This window comes from Microtus oregoni, unplaced genomic scaffold (genome assembly GCF_018167655.1).
Source record: "Microtus oregoni isolate MIOR12 unplaced genomic scaffold, Mior012 000080F_ref0000499, whole genome shotgun sequence".
In the NCBI taxonomy this organism is placed as follows: Eukaryota; Metazoa; Chordata; class Mammalia; order Rodentia; family Cricetidae; genus Microtus; species Microtus oregoni.
This window is the reverse complement of record NW_024544538.1, coordinates 2,091,027-2,114,352: the sequence shown is the minus strand read 5'-3', so window position 1 is coordinate 2,114,352 and position 23,326 is coordinate 2,091,027. Positions and strand designations below refer to the sequence as shown.

At 40.9% G+C, this 23,326-nt stretch overlaps 1 pseudogene; it reads right to left on the bottom strand.

Moving 5' to 3' along the window:
- Positions 1 to 17,837: 17,837 nt before the first annotated feature.
- On the bottom strand, positions 17,838 to 18,750 carry LOC121441693 (annotated as a pseudogene).
- Positions 18,751 to 23,326: the final 4,576 nt, after the last annotated feature.

The following is a 23,326-nucleotide window of genomic DNA, read 5'->3' as shown; positions in this document are numbered from 1 at the left end:
CAACCCTGTGTGAATGCAGGCACGCCCATGCTGTCGCATGCATATGGAGGCCAGAAATCGACTCTGGTGTATTGGTTTTTTCCACTTCATGGGATCTGGGCACCAAACTCAGATCATCAGGCTTGTGCAAAAGTCCTTCTATCTGCCGAGCCATCTCACTAGCCCTTATATTTTCCTTTAGTGTTTCATTGGCACATACTAACTATCCATAATAATGAGCTTCATTTATGTCATTTTCATACATGCACACAATGCATAATCATATTAGATATCATTTATCCTTCCTTACCCTCATTAATCCCTTTATATTTCCAAGCATCCTTTTTTCTACTTTCATATTCTGTGTGTGTGTGTGTGTGTGTGTGTGTGTGTGTGTGTGCACGTGTGCATGCATGTGTGTGCGTGCATACGTCCCAAAGGAGTTTTGTTAGGGTTATTTATAGAAACGTGGGCACCTTACTGGGGTCTACATCACTGGAGAAAATTTCTTCCCCTCCCTATCAGTCACTACCTGGCTATAATTCCCAAGGGAGGGGTGGGGCCCTGGAGCCTCTCCCCTTCCCACAACTCATGGTTAATAGACCTGGTAATCACACCAGCCATGGACTCTAGAGTGCAGCTGCCATGTCATTCCCAGGAGACAGTGTTCCTCCCTGCTTCTCCCACTTCCTCTGATTCTTGTTTCTTTCTCTTCTTTCTTCGACAATGTACTGTCATTCTCACAGGGGCATGAATACAGACGTCCAGTTTAAGGCTAGACATTCAACAAAGACTTTTTTTTTTAAATCACGCCTGAAATTAAAATACTCCAAGATTTTCTCCTTTTTTTGAGTCATTAGAGAAAAAACATAAACCTCAGTAATGTATGTTTGATTAATGCCAAGTTTTCAGGCTATTTAATGACAACCAGCTACTCTTCATTACAAAGCGCCACATGTGGTCTTCTGTCAGCTGAGTCACACTGCCACAGTCATGATCCCTGTCACACCAACAATCAGATATTTGCTGTAATACCCTCCTAATCAGCTAGTGCATGAAGTCTCAATGAAGCTGTTATAACCAGACTTGAAATAATTAACCTTTTCTCATTTAAAAGGCCTAACAGAGAATGGTCTCAGTGACAGGTGTAAAATTCCATTTCTTCTAGAAAATTACCAAGCTAGCAGATGCTCCTTCTGACTAAATGAGACATTTCAATGAAAAACAAGTTCACCTTTTATTGTGAATATTGCACAGGCAGTAAGGCAACGGATTTCTCTGAAACAATTCATGACTTTGATCTTCTGATTGGTAGTATTCGTTTTGCAAATATGGATTATAAATATTCACCTGCTTCTGTTCTTCATCAGTGAACTGCAAGAACACTTGAATTCTGATGCTTGGGGTCCTAGAAGTCTGGGACTGCATCATGGTATTGAGAAAGGGAAGCAGGTTATGTGCCAAAGCCTTGAATTGAAAATAGAGATTGAGAAAAATAATTCTATTGCCGCTGCCAAAGAGAAGAATTGAGACCAAGAGGGAGAAGCTATTTTTTTTTTATACTGTAGTGCAAAGATAAGAAATCTTTGATCTATTATTTGGATGTGACCCTAGGCTTAACATGGTAAAACTTGAAGCAATTTTTTGAGGTACTTACCCATTTCTCACTATGCACAGCTATACATGGAAACAGACAGTATGTGGAATTGAGTCCAATGTGGATACTATGTGAGTTCAGCAGAGATATCTGAGCATAAAAAAGTTGTCTGAGAGAGGAGGGAGAAAGGAAGAGATAGGGAGAAGGAGAGAAGGAAAGAGGGAGGAAAGGAGGAGAGAGAGAATGAGAGAGGAGATAGGGAAGAAAGCAGGAAAAGGGATGGAGGGAAGGAAGAAGGAAAGGAGAGGAAGGAGGGAGCAAGATCGATCTAGTTTTCTTGGGGAGGAGGTAGAGGCAACTACTCCATCTTGTTGAGTTTGGGAGAAAGTTAATGAAGGCATGGGGTTGACAATTTGGAATACACCAAGCTTGCTGAATATCAGTTGGGGACTTGTAGTAGTAAGGGCGGCGGGGCTGCGTTCCCAGCACCCCAGCCGCCTGCTCAGCTAGCTTATGCCCCAAAATAACAACACACAAACTGTATTCATTTAATCACTGCTTGGCCCTTTAGCTCTAGCCCTTACTGGCTAATTCTGATATCCCGATCAACCCATCTCTAATAATCTGTGAGAACCGGTCTTACCGGGAAGATTCTAGCCTAGTCCATCCTGGGTCGGAGCTTCATGGTGTGTGCCCAGATGTGTGGACAACTGAACCCACTGAAAGCCTGAGAAAACTTGGGAAAGAGTAAAGCGTGTTTTCTTGATAGTGACAATTTCTCGGGTCTACTCTGCTTGCTAGAGGCAAGCAAGCGCCTCATCTAAGAGAGGCTTCTTGACTCAGCTTTAGCTGCAAAACCCTGCAGCTCATTAAGAGGTCCTGCCACGAAATACTTAAACGGTGTTGACGAAAAGCTGAATGAATGCTTTTCGGTTTTCAGCCGTAGCAGGAAAAAAGCTGCGCCGTTTAAAAATGCCAGCTTTCTGGGCTGTCCTGCCAGGGCAAACTCTGACTCTTTTACTCAGGCGGTTCGTGCAGTTTGCAAGCACAGGCTGCTGAAGCTCGCTTGCTGGCAGGGACCTTGAAATGCCATACAGTTGTTGCAGTAAACATGGCTACAGCCTGTATATCCGCCATGAGGCTGGAAAGCTAAGGAATGGACAGGATCTAGCTGGCAAAGCCACGCCTTTAGTCCTACTGAAATTGCTTGGTAAATTAAAGATTCATGTGGTCAGAAAAAGAGAGATATACAGTAAAGAGAGATTCAAAGACAGAGAAAATTTCTGCATGGTTTAAAGTGTGTTAAAAATATATGCAGACTAAAAGTTGAAGTTCTTAAAGTAAAAAACAAAAAAAAGGAAGAGAGTTGTTGTGTGTGGTAACACACGCCTTTAATCTCAGTGCCTAGAAGGCAGAGACAAACAGATCTCTGTGAGTTCAAGGTGTAGTAGTGTACACCTTTAATCCAGAATGCCTGGGAGGCAGAGATAGGCGGATCTCTGAGAGTTCAAAGATAGCCTGGTCTACAGAGTTACTTCAGGTCAAAGATACAGAGAACCTGTCTCAAAAAGCAAAAAGTTAAAAGTAAAAATAAACAAAATAGAGGTCAAAACAAAGCTGTACAAAGATGGAAAATAGACAGAGAATTTTGATACTGTATGCTATTGTGCTCTCTTTGAATTGTTTGAATGCTGAGGAAGGAACAACAGCTGCTAAAAGATATTTGTTTATAAATACTGCTGAACTAATCCAACATAGATATTTTGAATTTGGATCTAAGGATATGATACTTTGGAAAAGAGATTCTTATTTTGTTTTCACAGAGGATGAGACGCTGTTCATTTCTTCTATTCTGATTTGGTATGATGGACCACACCCTCCTGAAGGGTTGTTGTGAACATCTTCAGAAAATTGCTTCGCTCAACTGCCAACTGAGATGAAACTAGCACACAGGTTATACCGTGAAAGACCTAATTAACGATGTCCCCATTCAGCAGGAAGCAGTTTGGAGAGAAATAACTGCGCCCATATTCCCAAAATATGTTTATAAATGTTCTTTTACATTTAAAGGGGGATATGATATAGATATGAATAATTTGCATTAGTATAGATTTTGCTTTATTGATAGAGATTTAAGGTCAATTTTGTTATATGTATAAGTGTTTCTGATTTTGATTAAGGTATTGTGATTGTGTAGTTCATTTAAATATGTACTGTATAATTAAGAAATATAGGTTGTTAATGGATAATCATCGATAATAGTAAAGCTTGTAGTCATGTTAATTAGATTTTCTAGATATATAGAGATACATTTTAGATAGACATTCTTCATGTCTTTCAAAGATTACAGAATAGGACATTTAATGTTTTAATAACTGAGGACTTTTCATGACAATGAGACACTCTGCTCCTGGCAGCACCAATCTACTTCAAGAGGAAGATGGGCATCGAAGAGGCTCGTTATGGAGTTTGATAGCCATTTGGGCAAGAAACTGCTCTTGCCTGGACTATTGCATAAACTGGAAACAGAGAACCCGCAGAGAGAGGACTACTGAACTTGTCTAAAGGTGAGATGATCTTTCGGGGTTCCTGATCGTGAAGGAGTCTGCAAGACATTCTGCAGGACACAACAGATAGTGACTGAACAGACTTTGAATTTTCCTGCTTCATGGTAATGTCTGCTGGATACCATGGGCCTGAAGGCTGAAGATTGATGCCCCAGCGGTACAAAAGAACTTTGGGTGACTGTCCAGGCAGCGAGATGTCTCTGTCATTTCTAGAATTTTGGACTTCTTGTTTACTTAGGTAATATTATATCCTTCTGGAATCTTTGATGCTGTTGAAGAATAGATAGATAGTTATAGTTCTAGTTTTCCATTGTTATGAAAAAAGATAAAATAGATATAAATATTGTAACTGTAATTTTTACTTGATAACTGTTTTGTTATATGTAATTTTGCTATGTTAAAGTTAAAGCCTTTTTTTTTTGTTTAAACCGAAAAAGCGGAAATGATGGAGGAAGGTCATTGGCTAATAAAGGAACTGCCTTGGCCCATTTTATTGGTTAGAGGATAGGTGGGAGGAGTAAACAGAACAGAACGCTGGGAGGAAGAGGAAGTGAGCTCAGTCTCGACAGCTCTCCTCTCGGGAGCAGTTGCCTGAGAGAGATGCCATGCCCTGCTCCCGGGATGAAGCTCCGACCCAGGATGGACATAGGCTAGAATCTTCCCGGTAAGCGCACCTAGGGGCGCAACACAGATGATTAGAAATGGGCTAAATTAATATGTGAGAATTAGCCTAGAAAAGAATGGGCCAAGCAGTGTTTAAATGAATACAGTTTGTGTGTTGTTATTTCGGACATAAGCTAGCCGTGCGGGCGGCTGGGGTGCTGGGGACGCAGCCCCACCACCCTTATTACTACAGGGACTGACATGAAGGCAGCAAAACTAGAAGAAAGTAGAGGTAAAAGCTCCTGAGAACTGTGGCTGATGAGACTGTCAGGCAGGGAATAATGGCTGTTGTTATTACACCTCCTGCCCCATTTATTCTCCCATTCTCTCCTTTTATCCTGTTTGGTTTCTCTTTGTTCCACCCCCTTCCTGGGATATAAGTGCCAGAGATGGGATTTAGAGAGGCTGTGAACGCCTCAGAAATGCAGTGCAGGAAAGGACCCACTTATCTTTTATAAGAAGTCTCCACTGTCAAAGTCAGAACCCCAAAGCCTGAGAGTTGAATCTCCCCTTTACTCTGCCTCTTGAACCTAAGACCCCTCAACAGACACCTACAGAGCCCTCTCTTTTGAGGATTTTCTCCTTCTTTAAGCCTCTTCCTTTCCCTTAGTTCTTTCTTCATTATTTAGATATAAACTAAGTTTTCTTTGTGCAATTTTATATATTAGATGAAGATTTGCTTTTATTAGAAAAGCAACTTGATGCGATTTCTTTTAATTCTTGCTCATAAAAGTTAGCTTCAGCCACGCGGGGGTTGTGGATGCCTTTAATTCCAGCACTTGGGAGGCAGAGGCAGGTGGATCTCTGTGAGTTAAAGGCCAGCCTGGTCTATAAGAGCTAGTTCCAGAACAGGCTCCAAAGCTACAGAGAAACCCTGTCTTGAATAAAAGGTTAGCGGTTAGCTTCACTGTTCTTTTGTTTTTACCTGCTGTTGGCCAGTTTTTCTTAACATCTTTTTCCCCTCTATTGGGATTTTGCCTTTTGCAGCTTGACTGAAAAATAATACCATTATGAAAACTGTCAATCATTATGCTCACTGAGTTGGGCATCACTGCATCACTATACATTAACTTATTTAATAGCAATTCCCATCCCAGAAAGCTGGTATGGGTGAGTCACTCTTGAGTAAATGGGATGGGTACAACCAATACCTTTGAAAAGCAAAGTACGGGGTACACCGGTGAAAAATCCAGCTGCATGCACAAACATAGCTGGGCAGGGTGTTGCAATTCTCATGGTGCTGCAGAATAATAATGCTCTAGAAGCAACAGATGAAGGAAGACATAAGAAATAAGCTGTCCCCACTCCATTCAAAGGATAAGATAAGGTAATGTTTTGTTTTGTTTTGAGACAAGGTCTTAATATGTAGCCTATGCTGGGTAGAAGTTAGTACATAGCCCAAGCTGGCCTCAGACACATGATCTTCATGCCTCAGCCTCCCAAGAGCAGGTCAGGGATTATACATGTGTGCCTTATATACTATGTGACTGATTTTGAAGATGGGAAGATGGTCTCTAGGAAGGCCGACTACGGCAGCAAGGGCACACATATTTGGACTCCAATCCTTGCTAGCTGTACACTCACAAGCCAAATGACTTTGGATAAATTCCTTATTCTGACACCCCATTTTCTCGTCTGTGTAACAGCAGAGCTAATAGAGCTTAGGTCAGATTGTCATCTAATAACACATGGAGATTATATGTGAAAATTATCCGCACCATGCCTGCCATCCAATAAGTGTTGCTCTCGTTATCATCCACCTTTCAGTTACCCTTCAAAGCAAATCTATCTGCTTTTAGTTTCCAATTGAGCAAGCTGAGGCTTAGAGGGGCTAGATGGCTTGCCTGTGGATCAGAGACAGCTAAAGGAGAGAATTTGAGCTGAGATCTTTCCCAGAGCCTGTGATCTTTCTAGCACTCCATGGTGTTGCTCAGAAATGAGAAGCACAAAGACAATGAAAATATAATAGCAGGAACCAACCTCAGACATGGTCCTCAGTTCTTGCAGTGCTCTCCCTGCCCGTCCCACTGGCTTTCAAATGCAGGAAAGAGGCTGTTTGTTGTTTCTGGTTTCAAGAGCCTCCATTTTTGTTGCTTCTCCAAGGCTAGCTGCCTCTTTGCACTAAATTAGTATTATTTTGATGAAACAAAGGTGTTTCTGATGTTTCAGCCTTTTCATCTTCCACTAAACATCGACTGCTTGGCAGCTCTTTCTTTTCAGGTGGATTCTGACTGTCCCAAATACAAGGGCCTTGGATGTTAGTACTTCCTGGAGTCTCAGTGCCTTTGAGAGGATTGCATACCAGGTTAGAGCATATCCAGGCTTCTGCGTGCATGCCGGGTTAGAGCATATTCAGGCTTCTGGACAGCACACTTTCAGATTCGCGCCCTCTCCTCTTCAATGATTTGCACTCACAACCTTGGCTTGATCTTTTTGGCATCTGGCATTGCTGTCTCTGGCCTTAGAACTCTTCACAGCTTTGGTGTTGCTGTGTGTGTGTGTTGGTTTGGTTTGGTTTGATTTTCAATAGCATACCCTTTTAGCTGCTGCTCACACACATCCCACTTGGTACTAGTGGAATAAGGTGTTCCTAGAGTTTGATTTTTCTTACCCAGCAGAAGGGTGAAAGGGGCACATTTATCTCATTCATCTTAAAGAGGGCAAAGATTTGGTAAGATTAATAACTCTGAAATATTATTGAAATTGTGAGTGAGAATCATCATAAACAACACAGCTTGAATTTATTTGACAGAACATTATTGAATGTGAATTATGAAGGAAGTGTTGTACTGAATACTGCAGGAATACAGAGATCTGCTTTCTTCTCTTGTGGAGAAAATGGATTAGTACAGAGCTAAAAAACCAACCAACCAAACAAACAAACCGTTAACTTCTTTTAGAGTTTCAAATTCCATAAAGACAACCCCCATTACAAAAATGTTGGCAAATGTCTTTAGGATAAAGGAAAGACTCACAGAGGCAGTGATATATAATCTTGCTCTGATACAAACCAGGTACCCAATAAATGTTTATTAAATGGGCACCAGACAGGAAAATATGACAAGGATAAGTTGATGGAATGATGGGAGCAAATGTTGCAGAGACAAGAATGGAAGCAGGGATATTGAGAATAGGAAGTGATGTAGGCCAGAATAGATGATGTATAGATGATGTACATCCAAAAGGCATAAAGATGAGCAAGATCCTGGTCTAGGATGCCAGACTGAAGACTCTTTGATAGTTAGGTGATAAGAAGTTATTGAAGACTGTTGCACATGGGAAGGATGACATGGCACCCCTTGCTGGGGAGCAGATTTCTTCAGGATTGTCACCCCTTCTAGGTTGCCCATACTCCCATATATGGTTACACACCCAAGCACATATAGCCATCAATAACTGGACTCAGTGAATTAAAAAAAAAAAAGGACATGAAGTTGGGAGGTGGACATGATGGGGGAGTTTGGGAGGAGATAGAAGGAGAAGAATTAGGGTGGATCTAATCAAAATGCATTTTATATATGTATGAAATGCTTGTAGAGAAAAAACAAAGTGTATTAAAACAGTGAAAGATGATGTGGATTTATTTTCTAAAGTGCCTCCAATGGCAGAACTGATGGCCAGTTGTTTAAAAAAAAATAGTTGGAAAAAGGTCAAGGAAGTGAATTTGAAGACAAAGGCTATTCTACTTAGTGATTAGATACACTCAAATTCTTGAAACAAAATAGTTTTGGTAGACTTGTTGGTTGGAAGCTGGATTTCAAAGATTTAAAAGAATGGTCATATGAGTGGAGGGGAGATGAACAAAGTACAGCAATCCTCAGAGCAAAGAAGAGGTCCGTAAGAAAAGCTTAGGGACGGCTGGTCCTGATGGCTCATCTTGTAATACCAGCAATCGGAGGGAGCCTAAAGCAAAGGGGTCAAGAGTTTAAGGCCTGCTGGTCTGCATGAGACTCTGTCTCAAAAAAATGGCCTATGGAGCCTTGAACAACTTTGAAGCTGGAGAAGAAATGTCCTGAGGAGAGGGAGACATTGAACATGACTTGCTGAGTCATAGTGAAAATCGAGGCCAAGATGAGAGTCAGTGGAGAATTTTCATTAGAAAGTAGAATCTTTTCTTTGCCAGAGTTGGGGCCAAAGAAAGAGAGATGAATAGAAATGACTGGAGGAAGTTAATAAGTCACAGGAAGGGAACATGTAGGAGAAGCTTGATTAGCCCTACATATAGAGCCTTGCTATCTCAGTGAGTACACTAAGCATACTTCTCAATGCTTTTCTGTTATCCACATTAATTCCTCAAGATTTATATCCTGATTCTTTTCAGCTTCAGTCAGAAACAACCTGACCAATTCCCTCAGACCATTAATTTTTTTTAATTGAATGGGTAGTTTGCTTGCATATACTGTCTACCCCATGTGTGCCTTGGACGCCAGAAAAGGGCATCAGATTCTACAGAGCTAGAGTTACAGATAGTTGTGACTCACCAGACACCATGTTGGTGTTGGGACTCAGACCTGTGGCCATTAGAAGAGCAGATAGCGCTCCTAACCAATGAACCATGTCTGTAGGCTCTAGCTCAGACCTTCTTGTGGTGAATTGGTACCATTTTTTGGTAGGCTCCAAACACAGTATAAATGGTTTTCCCCTGAGAACAGGCTACAGTTTCACCAATCAACTGAACAGTCATTGCTTGAAAGGACTCAATGGCAGTTCCAGGACAGGTTGAGTCAATTTTGCACTTCCACAGTCTTGTGTGCTACAATCTTACAGTCTAGGGGTTTCCACTCCTGTGAGGGGAGAATAAAAACATGACATTCAGTGCAGTAGCCTCCTTTGTTTTCTCAAAGCAAGGTGTGTGTATCCCTAAAGCCCTTCCTCAGTGTTTAGGGGGCAAGAGATCTTTTCATCTTTTTCAGAACAGAAAGGAGTTCAAGCAGTTTTTTAACAGTAGGAATCCCAGGAATTTTTTTCTTTTGCATCCATCTAGATTCTAGACAAACATGCCAGTTTCTCAGTGTCTGTTCTTCCTCTAGACCAAGTAAGGTCTCTGGGTTCTGAGCACAGTTAGCCAGAGTCTGAGTTTTGCCTCATACAAAGGCTATAGCCACCACATGGTTGGAAAACTAATTTCGGTTGTTCTACTCAAACGAACTGAGAATGACCCAGTAAAAGGGCTGGAGTAGGCTTGAGAGGGCTGAGGGTCAGTCACCCCACACATCAGGAGTGGCCACACTGGGCCATTTTCTTTCTGCAGAAGAGTCGGGACTTTTTGAATGCAATACAGTTTCCCGTCCACTTAACTGTGTTACTTAAATAAATTGCTTTGCTCTTGAGAGACCTTAGATTCTTTGATGCAGGGAGAAGCTGGTAGATTGGAGTAAGGAGGGGCTGCCAATGTGGAATCTAATTGAGTTTCAGTGTGGGAATATTAAGAGTCAGGAGCAGCCTTGTCATTACATGGCATGGATATTACTCTAAAGAGGAACTCTATGGGGAGCACAAAGACAAAAGCCATAAATTGGCTAGAAGTAGAGGATTTCAAGGAGAATTTCCATTCAAGACCGGAACATCAAAGCACTCTGTGGACTGCTCAGACGCTAACCTCATGGCACTTCCTACCCCTCGAGATACTGTCAAGTTGGCATTACTCATTGGTTCTTTTCAAACATGTTCAGGTCTTCCTTTTTTGTGGCCCCAGCTAACAAGAGGTTGTTGCCAACAGACTAATTTCCTAAACAAATTTAATTAGGGAAGCTGTTCTGTTGCCAACTAGTGCTTTCCAAAACCAAATGTAAAGGACACAGGGATTTTTGTTTTCATTTTACTGTTGCTTTTTTGAAACAGGGTCTTGCTATGCAGCCCAGAATGCCTTGAATTTGAGATTCTCTTGCCTCATCATTCTAAGTGCCAGGATTACAGCGGTGATACAGCTGTGCCCAGTGAGTTGGTGGACTTTGTATTGTTTGCTGCCATCTGTATCACCTCCTTCCTTCCTTCATACAAGATGAGGCAGAGAGGAGCTCATTATCCTGGTCCTCACAGCTCTGTGGCCTTGGCTGCATTATCTAACTTCTCCAAGCAATAGATTTTCTGGGCAAGAGGGAGGTAATAACGGTACTCACCTGAGGATTGTCATGAATGTTTAGTGAAGCAATACATTTGGAGTAATTAACACAACAGACATACAGAATAGGCACTAAAAGAAGTAGCATTGTTTAATGATACAATAGCAGCCATTGAAAGAAAATACAAAGTAAATTGGATGTGTTGTTGAAACTTGAGGGTTGTTTCATTTTATTTGTCCCCAATAAAGGGGTTCTGAAAAACTAATATCTAACTAAGTATGGAAATATATAGTGCTGGCTTTTATTTTCTTTACATTTGAGGATGTTATAATTAAGATCTTAAATCAAGAACAAGTCCTGACTTTTATTGAATCTATTCTTTGACAATTTCATATATATATATATATATATATATATATATATATATATATATATATATACTGATATTTGTAAACCCACCTTCTTCCTCTCAAGCTCCTTTCCATACATTTAGACTTCTTTGTTTTGTCTTGTTACCCACTGGGTTTAGCTAAGGCTGTCTAGGTGACCATAGGTTTGGAACTATCCACTGGAGCTTGTTGGGCTAAACAATGACTACACAATTGAAGACAATGGCTGAATCTCCCTCAAAAAAATCAGTATCCCACATCCTGTGTCCCAGCACAGGGCCTAGTTGGACAACTGCTACCTGCACTTCAGCCCAGCTCTAGGTTGGCTAAGGACCCCTGTACGGAAAGCTACCCACAGGCCTTTTGTGCTGTTGCCACCAACCCATTCCACACCCAGTCTTCCTGTGTTCCCTTCTAGCTTTTAGCCTGGTAAGTATAGTCTTTGCCCCTTATCAAGTAAATTTCTCTTTGCAACAACTGGAGATCACATTTCCTGTGGATGTATTTATAAAATATTCCTGTACTTAAGAGTCAACGACTAGAAGACTGGATAAGCCAGAGGATTGGGAATTTGCTGGGAGACTGTGTCTCCTAGTGATGACAGAAGCTGCACTAATAAAGTCTCGCCAACGTGACTACCTGAACATGAGCTGAACAAGGACAACACCAATGGACTTGCCAAAGTCGATGGGGCAAGCCCATAAGGTTTCAACTCTACACAAAGAACTACAGGCATCTGAGGAATGCTAAGAGTGGGAGAAATAGTCTTCTTTAGGGAAAAGCACACCATTTGGTTGTCCAATACCAAATGATCATTCCTGAAAACATATACACATTTATCATTATACAGATTGAGTGCGTTACATTTAGGAACTTATATGTATATGTACAAATATGCATTTAAGAATAATTAATGAAAACAGAGCTCATGAATTTAAAAGAGAGAAAGGAGGGGTATATGGGAGAGTTTGGAGAGACAAAGGGAAAGGGAGAAATATACTTATATTCTCCAAAAATAAGACAAACAACAAAGAAAAAAGTCAGCCTGAAGAAACAGAAATTTCCCTAAGAATCTCACACTAAGTGAAGGAAAACACTGAAGCCTGGTGGTAGACAGAAAAGGAACTTGTCTTCCAGAAAGCAGATTTCACAGTCCTAACAACTTGTCAGAACACACTACCTTGACAGAGGAGTGTGAAGCTCAGACAGTGGCGATCAATAATGTTACACATCCCTGGCCCTCTATTTAGACTATAATCTCACTTTGGGATTCTGAAGGTAGAACCTCATTGTCCATCGTCCTGATGTGGCCACATTGAAAAACTCCTTTTTTTCTGTTCTTGACAAGAAGAAAAACGAGGAGGAATAGGAGGAGGAGGAAAATAGCAGCAGTAACAGCAGCAACAACAACAAACACCCAGTGATGGGTCCAGGGTCCATGGTTCTTTGTTGTCTACCAAATCTTGTTCATGCTCATTGAAGGTGGTTCAGTTCCTGAGACATCACCATTTCATTGTCATGTCCAGGAAAAACATTTATAATTTCTGTTCCTCTCTTTTAGCTCTTACATTCTTCCTATCCCTCTTCCACAATGTTTTCTGAGCCTCAGAAGAAGTAGTCAAAATGTCCTGTCTAGGGCTAAGCACACTTATTCTCAGCACATATAACAGCCATGCATCTTTGTATTTACTGCTGTGCTGAGAGTAGCATCCTCCCCATGGTTATAAACATACATATTTAAAAGGCAGCTTGGAGTCATGCCAATTTACCTAGACAGCAGTATTAAACATCTCCCTGGGGCTTAATATCTCCTAAAGACCTACCTCACTTTAAGCAGAAACTGCTCGTTTGTTACTGCCTGCCCAGACCCGAATAAGCACACAGAAAGTATATTAATTCCAATAGTGTTTGTTCAATTGTTTAGGTGTATTCCTACCTAGCTCCTATATCTTAAATTAACTCATTTCTGTTAATCTGTGTATTGTCACGAGGCTGTGGTTTACTGAAAAGGTCCCAGCATTGTTTTCTTTCTCCTTGGCAGCTATATAGGGTTTTCTTGACTCTTCCTAAGTTTTCTTTAATCTCTTCCAGCCTGGCTATATTCTTCCCTGTCATAGGCTGAAGAAGCTTGTTTTATTAACCAATAAGAGGAACACATATACAGAAGAATATCCCACATTATCTCCCCTTTTTTCTCTAAATAAAAGAAAGGTTTTAACTTGAACATAGTAAAATTATATATAACAAAACAAATAATATCAAGCAAGTATTATGTTGTCCCAGTGTTATAAATGAGACTTTGGGTAATGGCTTAGGTATTCAGTTGTCTCTGTCATTTCTTGTACCTTGTATAAGTTGTTTGTACTTCCTATTGATTCAAGTAATATTATTTTCCTTCTCAGGTCTTTGATGGGGTTGAAGACTAGATAGTCATAGTTACTTCCCTCTCATAACTTAGCCAAGCCATTTTTAATATAAGACTTAAACTCCTTAGTATAGGATAACTATTATAACATTTAGCATATATTACTTACTTGATATTGATGTTATTCATGCTGTGATATGGGATTCCTCTCTGTATGCTGTGATTACCATTAATGAATAAAGAAAACTGGCTTGGCCTGATAGGGTAGAACAGAGTTAGTTGGGGAAAACTAAACTGAATGCTGGGAAGAAAGAGGTGGAGTCAGAGAAGAAGCCATATAGCCCCACCAGAGATAGATGCCTAAATTTTTCCTGGTAAGCCACAGCCTTGTGGCGATACACAGATCAATAGAAATGGGTTAAATTAATATTTAAGAATTAACCAATAAGAAGTTAGAACTAATGGGCCAGGCAGTGATTTAATTAATATAGTTTCTGTGTGTGTGTGTGTGTTTTTTTTTTCTGGATTGAGCTGCCGGGCGGCCAGGAAACAAACAAGTGGTCTTCTTACTACAACAATGCTGGTTGTAATTCTAACTTTTATATATTATTTTGCTTCTTCTTTTCTCTGGACAATATTTGATATTTGTTCTTATTGTATATAATTTTGTCTTAGGCTTATAACTCTCTTATTTAGACAATAGGGAGACGTGCTGTGGGAACTCCTTCAACCAATAGTCTTTACAATACCAGCCCACTTTGGACAGGGTCTGATGTACTATAAATGCATACAAAAACTCTGTGCAAGTCTCTTGACTGCTGTATTCAGATCCAGTTTCCAGAGAACACAGAGGACTGTGGATTGCTACCTTTTCTGTGAGTTTATCCCTAAATAAATATATTCCATTCTGGGCTATTGTGGAACTCTTTTGTATGCCAACAGTTTTCTCCAAACTGCTTCCTGCTGATTGTTGGGCAAAGTATTTTTAAAGTTTACAGAGACTTTTGGGGGGGGGGGTCTTGTTTCATCAAACCATATTAGCATGGAAGGAATCCACAGATTCTCATCTTCTGTGGAACCAAAAGCAGAACCTCTTTTCCAAAACAACATATCCTTAGATCTTGAAGTCAAGATACCTTTATATTGGTTTCGCTTAGCAGCCCCCAGAATCAAAAGTCTCTCTTCAGTCAAGAAAAAAAAATTCAAAGTTAATGCAATAATACACATAATCTAGACTCTCTATGCATATTCCATCTTTATATGGCTTATTTTTTATTACTCCTTTAATCTATGTCTGTCTGTACTCTTTTATATTACTTTTACTGTCTCTTTACTTTGTTTTGTTTTTAAAACTATTTATTTCTTTTTATAACTATCTCTCTCCAAAGCCTACAGACATTTATCTAATACTGTGACTCATTCAGAGCTTTATTTTTGTCTGAATCTGTCTTTATTGCATATCTATAATCGTTTTCTCACCAGGAGCACCTTTTTTTTCTAATTGCTAAGCAGGCGTGGCTAGGACCAACTCTGTGGCCCTGTCTGTTTGCTCAACCCAGTCCAACATGGCAGAGGCATGTTCACTGCCCCAACTCCAGGGACACATTAAGTTTATGTCACCAGTAAACAGTTTGTAACATTATGCTCACAGTCCCCATTTAAGTGCTGTGTATCCACACTAGCATGAACCAGGAAGCTGGCTCTAAAAGGAGTAAAGCAGTTTTTGTTGCTAATGCTGAGTTAGGAAGCCTTCTCTTAAAGGAATTTCACCTCTGCTTACCTCTAACAGACAGAGCCCATCCAAGAAAATGCTGTACCAAGAAGCCATGCTTAACTGTGTTCTGTTCAGTCTAGAATTACTTCCTAAGCTCTCTCAGGTTATATTGAGCTGTAGTTGGCTCATGTTGGTGCCATATTTAGGCAGAGACTATTCATTTGTTCCTGGCTACTAAGACCCATATAATCACACAGAAACTATATTAATTACAATAGTATTTGGCTAATAGCTTAGGTATATTCCTACCTAGCTCTTATATCTTAAATTAACACATTTCTATTAATCTGTGTACACCACAAGGCTGTGGCTTACCAGAAAAGTTCCAGTGGTGGAGTCTTTCTCTTTGGTAGCTACATAGCATCTCCTTGACTCTACCTACTCTTTCTTTATCTATCTCTTCTAACCTGGCTATATACTGCCCTGCCATCGACCAAAACAGCTTTATTCATTAACCAACAAGAGCAACACATGTACAGAAGGATATCTCACATCACCCTACTTTTGAGACAAGGTCTCACTATGTTGTCCTGTCTGGCCTAGAACTCACTATATAAACCATGTTGACTTTGACCTCACATCATATCATCTACCTCTGCTTCCTGAGTGCTGGGATCAAAGGTGTGAATCACCAATCCCAACCTCAATCATTAGTTTTTAACTGGGTTTATAATACCTGTCACGAATTCCTTCTTACTGAGCAAGTCTCAATAAGAAATGACCAATATGAAAGCAGATGTTTATGTCAGGAGCAAGATTATTGTGAACTATGTTCGTTACCCATCACAAATAACATGGGTATTAATAATATAATATTGGTGACCTTATGTGGTTTTGCAATGAATGTATCAAGTGCTGGTACCTGGATAAAATGTGTACATCTTGTTTATTTTTGACTCAGTGCTTTTTGATGTGTGCATCTGAAATATTAGCAACTACCTGTACTTTAATAATGGTGTCACTTTGATTTTTATCCTCAGAAATTTAAGCTCAGGAAGATAGGAATGGGGCCTGAAATCCATAAACACTACTGGCAACAGACCCCAAGACTTCAAGTCCGAAGTAAAAAAATAATGTATTGGTAAAACTCAGCATTCCCTGATGCCACTCCTGGACATCCCAGATGTCAAACTAACTAAAACTAGTTTGTATACTGAGATCCATTTGCTACTCTGTACTCTCTAGTTGGCATAGATTCCTTGCTTGATTTCTTTCTTCCCTCTTGCCTTCGTCTATCTATCTATCTATCTATCTATCTATCTATCTATCTATCTATCTATCTATCTATCTATCTACTTTTACATTTTTATAGGATCTTGTGTAGGCCAGGCTGACCTCGAGCTCACCGTGTATCTGAGGTTGACTTTGAATTCTCAATCCTCTAGTCTCCATCTGCTCTACTACACTTGAATGACATCGCTTTGGAGCATGTGAACATCTCTATTTCCCTCCTACAGGGCAGGGATTAGTCTTTCAGCCAAGGTTGCCCTCTTTTTCTGACATAGACTCTTCTTCATGGCATCATACTTTATTACCATAATTGTCTCCCAGCTTCTGATTAGATATAAATACGACAGAAGCAATCATGTTCCTTATTCAACTTGTAATTGGATGCAATATGGTGATTATGCATCCTGATCAAAGGGCATTTCCATAGGATAAAAAGACCTCTCGATATCAGTCTGCTTAAGATGTTTTTGCTTCTTTCTTATAGGGACATGTTCTGCTCCAATATTCCTTTCCCTAAAGGGAGAACATGACTTCAGTATCTACTGCTGATTTTGCATTGACTTTTTCCATCAAAAGGATATGTATACACATGCAATGTCATTTGGTATATCTGTAATTATCTGCCTCCCATATATAACAATAAGGGGTTTTGTTTTAATGAGATAATATGCACACATAACTTAGAATGGAAGCCAGAGAGTTGTACAATTCACCCATCTCATTTGCTTTTTTTTTTTGACGTCACAGCCATTTATTGTGCTCCAGTGAAATAGAAAAGGAAAGTGCTCGAGTTACAAACGCCACTGTCACATCCACAAACGCCAGTCACCGCAAAACCAAACTGTGTGTGTCCGCTGCATTTCGGGCATGCATTCTGCTCCCACTGCGGGAATGGGGCAGGGGTCAGGCCAAGCCTGGGTTTTGGGAGCTTCGCTTGGAGGGTTTCTGGTTCTGGGAGGTACTCGCTTGTGAGGGAGTAAAAGGGGGCAGCGTCCTTTGGGTGCTGTCGGGGACACCCAATTCTGTGTTGGGCCCTTCAAGAGCTACAGGGATAAGGGGCCCCCTTCTTCCCGCCGCCCCCCTCTGCCTGATCTCCCCAAACTGTAACCCTATAGACAGATGCCAGGGGGCTGGGGGACGCCATTCAGGAGATGGGGTTGGCTGGGCCAGCTGGCTCCAGCCAAGAGCAGCAGCCAGCCCCCTGGGGGCCCCTAGGCAGAGTTATAGTAGTTGTGTGTGTGGTGATTGTGGGTGGGTTCTCCCAGCTCTGGGCATTCCGGAGTCAGGCAGTATTTAGGATCGTACACCTGACGGGGCAGCCCATACACTGTCATGCCCCTCTGTGAGGCCCCCTTGTTGCTGCCCATCTGCAGGCTGACGTTGAGCGTGTCACAGTGTTCCATGCCCAGTCCTGGCTCAAAGATCTGCCGCTTGGTGCCCGGTGGCAGTCATGCCAGCCTGGCTGGCGCCCTTGTTGGTGCCCATTTGCAGGCTGATGGTGGCCTGGTCCAGGGGATGATCTGTCCCCAGTTTGGGGTCGTAGAGGTGACGCCGAGTACCATAGGCTGTCATGCCCTGCTGACTGGCAAACTTGTTGGTACCCATCTGTAGCCCAATGATGTTCCGACCTTCTCTCAGCTTCTCCGGCTCAAATCTCCGCTCTTGTTTCTCTGCATATTTGACCCCAACATTGACCTTATTTCCTTTTGTCTTGGCCATGCTGGCCAGAGCCAGGAGAGTGGACTGAACCTGGGTATGGTTGGTGTTCTCAAACAGGTCATTGGCCTCAAAGATGTCATGGGGCTTCACTCCATACTTGGTAATGGCTTTAATGAAATTACCTATATTCTCCAGCTGGTGCCAGTTTTGGGTGGACTCGTTTACCTTCTTCACAGAACCTGACTGGAGCTTGTTGATGAATTCGCAGAGAATGATCCCATTTTTGAGGCCATCCATGAAGTTGTTCCCGATGCGGCGACCCGTCACCCCCTCAATCCACTCTCTCAGCTCCTGCTCACGCTGATGGTCGTATTTCTGGGCCAGCTTGTTCTTGACTTCAGCAGACAGGCCATAGGCAGGACCTCGATTGAAATGTGCAGACGACATGCTGGCCTGGGGGCTCTGGCAAAGCGGAGGTGCCGGTGACACTGACAAGCAGGACAAGGCAGCTGAGCCTGCTTCTGCTGCTTCTTCCCTCTTCACACATTTTTTTTCTCTCATTTGCTTTTTAAAGGAAAACAGGGTCCCACATTGGAGCACCGGACTACAACCCCAAGGTCCAAATCAAAAGCAGAAGGATTCTGAGAGAGCACGAGCAAGGAAGTCAGGACCACTAGGGGTGCACCCACACACTGAGACAGTGGGGATGTCCTTTCGGGAACTCACCAAGGCCAGCTGGCCTGAGTCTGAAAAAGCATGGGATAACACCGGACTCGCTGAACATAGCAGACAATGAGGACTACTGAGAAGTCAAGAACAATGGCACTGGGTTTTGATCCTACTGCACGTACTGGCTTTGTGGGAGCCTAGGCTGTTTGGATGCTCACCTTACTAGACCTGGAAGGAGGTGGGAGGTCCTTGCACTCCCCACAGGGTAGGAAACCTGGTCTGTTCTTTGGGCTGATGAGAGAGGGGGAGTTGATTGGGGGAAAGGGAGGGATATGGGAGGCAGTGGCAGGGAAGAGACAGAAATCTTTAATAAATAAATAAATAGAATGGAGAAAGAAAAAGCTTTGGATTTAAAGGCAAGAATTGAAGAATTTCTCAAATTGGTCTCTCTTACATTAATCCAACTGGTCAATTGTTTCCAGTGTGGTTGTTTTGTGCTAGTAAGTACAACTGAAAACATGTCCTACTGTTCCCGTACAAGGCCCTGTGTTATTGCCACTTTATTGGCTTGGGATCATTTCTGTAAATACTTATTATGTTAACTCGTACCAATGTTTCATTATTCCATGCTGGGCATGGGGCCCAGAGCATGTTAGGTGAGTGCTCTGCCACTGAGATATACTGCCAGCTCATGTTTTGTCCCATCATATCACTGCATGTATGCCTCCATATCTTGGCAATTATTCAGCTTTAATTCTTTTCTCATTATTGCTCTTCTAACCCTACATAAAATTCAAGGTTAGAAAGATGCTAAACACATGCCATATTGCTATGGTGATCATCATATACATTAACTATTTTTTATTTGACCTGACTTTTCTGTAGTTAAAAAATTATATCAGCATTTGAGGAGACATTTAGAGATATAAGTGAAAGTCATTCATTTTCAAGTTAAGAAAATTAAAGCTTCAAGATGTAAACTTATTGTTAAAGGCCAGGGATATGATTCAGACAGAGCTGGGGTTAGGGGTCAAGTCCCTGATGTACGTAAGTGCTCGTCCATCTGTAGCACACTGTAGAACCATTTAGAGCCTCATTTTTAAAATGTAAGTTACAAGCTATTTTGTTCCTTTTATCTATCATAAAGTATTCCATTTTGTTATTTTTATTAGTTTAGCTATCTCACTATTAGGGGGTTGAATTATGTCCCTCAAAAATGGCATTCAGGAGCTGTGATGCATATGTATTTGTTGGGACTGGGCTCCACATGGTCCATTGATCTCTGCATTGTATCCAGTTCTGGGTGTTCTGTGATGGTCTCCTTTTGCTGTAACAAAAGGAGGGGTGGTAACTTCATTTATCTGTGGGTATAAGAATAAGATTCAAAATGTAGTGAGAAGTTATGCTGGCCTAGGAACATGATGGTACTAGATTCTAATCTAAGGTCCATGGCTTCTCTATCTGTGGGAAGAAGGCTAGGTTCTCCAGTACCAGACATAAATTCCCTTCTATAAAGTGGGCCTTAAGCCCAACTCGATAGTTGCTGGTTGCAACTAACACATAAGTGCCACTTCTTGCACCTTTATGCATACCTTGCCAAGTTCACAGATGTTACATCGGGTCAGACTGTTAAACTGCTTCCCTCCCTTGGCATCTTGTATAGCATTTTTATTCAGATCCAGCGCAAGTCATTCAAGTCACATGACCTAAGAGTGTGGTACGTTCAGCAATAGGGGCTCACACTCAATCTCTGAGGAGTAACCAAAGGCAGAATCAAAAATATATATGGAAATATCACAAAAGGGGTGAGGCAGAAAGAATATAATAGAATACCAGGGCCTCTGCCATGCAACAGTCTCCCCTAGAAATGGCTGCATAAACAAGATCAGAACAATTCCAATATCAGTGGACATGTTAATGTGGAAGGCAAAAAAAATTTGCAGGGTCCCACTCATAGACAAGGAACTACAGGCAACTCATTGACTGCTGGGAGGAGGAGAATTAGCCTTTCCCAGGGATGAGACCTTTTATTGGTTGTTCAATGCAGAGTGGTCAGCCTTGAAACCATATACACAAAACAACAAGACCAGACATATCAGGCTCTAATTTTATATGTTTCTGCATACACACATATTTAAATATATATAATCAAAAATAGGTTATCAACTTGAGAGTGGGGAATAGAGATGGGGTTCAAGAGAGAATAACTGGGTAGGGCTGATGGGAGGAAAGCAAAGGAGAGATGATGTAATTGTATTTCGATCAAAAACATTTAAAAATAAATTAAAAAGTCATTATTATAAACTTGCATTCAATATTACCTTAAAGCACAATATTCTTTTAAGGGGTAATTAAGTTTCAGTGGGGGGATATTTGATGGGTCTTTTTCTTTTTTAAATATTGTTTTTACTGAGCCACATATTTTTTTTCTGCTCCCTTCCCTGCCTCTCCCTTCCCCCTCAACCCTCTCCCATGGTCCCCATGCTCCCAATTTACGCAGGAGATCTTGTCTTTTTCTACTTCCCATGTACATTGATCCATGTATGTCTCCCTTAGGGTCCTTTTCGATGTCTAGGTTCTCTGGGATTGTGAATTGTAGACTGCTTATTTTTTGCTTTATGTCTAAATGCCATGTATGAGCGAGTACATATGATATTTGTCTTTCTGGGTCTGAGTTACCTCACTCAATATGATGTTTTCTAGATCCATCCATTTGCCTGCAAATTTCAAGATATCATTTTTTTTTATTTTGCTCTGTAGTACTCTTTGTGTAAATGTACCATATTTTCTTTATCCATTCTTTGGCCGAGGGGCATATAGCTTGTTTCCAGGTTCTAGCTGTGACAAACAATGCTGTTATGAACATAGTTGAGCACATGTCCTTGTGGTATGATGAGCATCCTTTGGGTATATACCCAAAACTATTATTGCTAGGTCTTGAGGTAGCTTTTTCCCTAATATTCTGAGAAATCGCCATTCTGAAATTCAAAGTGGCTGTACCAGCTTGCATTCACACCAGCAATGCGGAAGTGTTCCCTTTAACCCACAACCTCTCCACTATAAGTTATCATCAGTCTTTTTGATCTTGGCCATTCTTACAGATGTAAGATGGAATATCAGAGTTGTTTTGATTTGCATTTCTCTGATGGCTAAGGATGTTGAACATTTCATTAAGTAACTTTCACCATTATAGATTCTTCTGTTGAGAGTTCTCTGTTTAGGTCTGTACTCCATTTTTTTTATTGGATTATTTGTTCTTTTGAAGACCAATGTCTTGAGTTCTTTGTAAATTTTGGAGATCATCCCTCTATTTGATGTGGTGTTGGTGAAGATTTTTTTCCCATTCTGTAGGCCGCCATTTTGTTTTGTTGACCTTGTCCTTTGCTTTACAGAAGCTTTTCAGTTCCAGGAGGTCTCATTTATTAATTGTTTCTCTCAGTGTCTATGCTATTGAGGTTATATTTAGGAAGTGGCACCATTTCTTGAATATGTTTTCTTTCTTCCTTTTTATATTTTTTGCTTCTGTGTCAAAAATCAAGCATTCATAAGTGTGTAGATTGATATCTGGGTCTTCGACTCAGTTCCATTGGTCCTCCTGTCTGGTTTTATGCCAATATTGGGCTGCTTTTTAGTACTGTAGCTATGTAGTAGAGTTTGAAGTCAGGGAATGGACCTTTTTCTAATATTACTGGTATCTGTATCTAAAAGGGAAATTTGGACTCAATGACAGACACCTAAGATAACACAAGAACACATCACACATATAATGGCAGCAAATATTAGAAACTGGAAGAAGTAAGGAAGAAGCCTTTCTTAAAGCCACCAGAAAATACATTTTTGCTGAGTCTTGAATCTGGACTTCCAGAGTGCACAACTGTGAAATAATAAATTTCTCTTGTTTGAAGGGAACCAATTCATGTCATTTTGCTATGGTAACTAGGAAACTAATACACCAATCATAATCAGCACTATTATAACTCCAAAGAAAGATCCAAATAGATCTATAAAAGTTTGCCAAAAGAGTCAGAGGTCTAGAAAACAAGATCTGTCTGTTTTAGAGACAAGTTGATTTGAGGAATTGGGTGGCATGATTATGAAAGCTGTGAAGTTATATGCTGCTCTCTGTGAGTTTGTGGACCAGGAAGCCAGTGATATGATTCAATCAGGGTTTCTCAAGACGGGAGGACCAGGGTAACTGATGACCAATGTAGGGAGAAAATGGGTGCCCTATCTCAAAAAGAGAGAACAATTTTTCCCTTCCTCTGCCTTTTTTCTGTCTTAGTGCTAAACGTGGTCGTTTTTACTCATTCTGCAACCATCGATACAGACATTCTGAGAAAAGATTTTTTATCAGTTAGCTGGGCATCCTTTA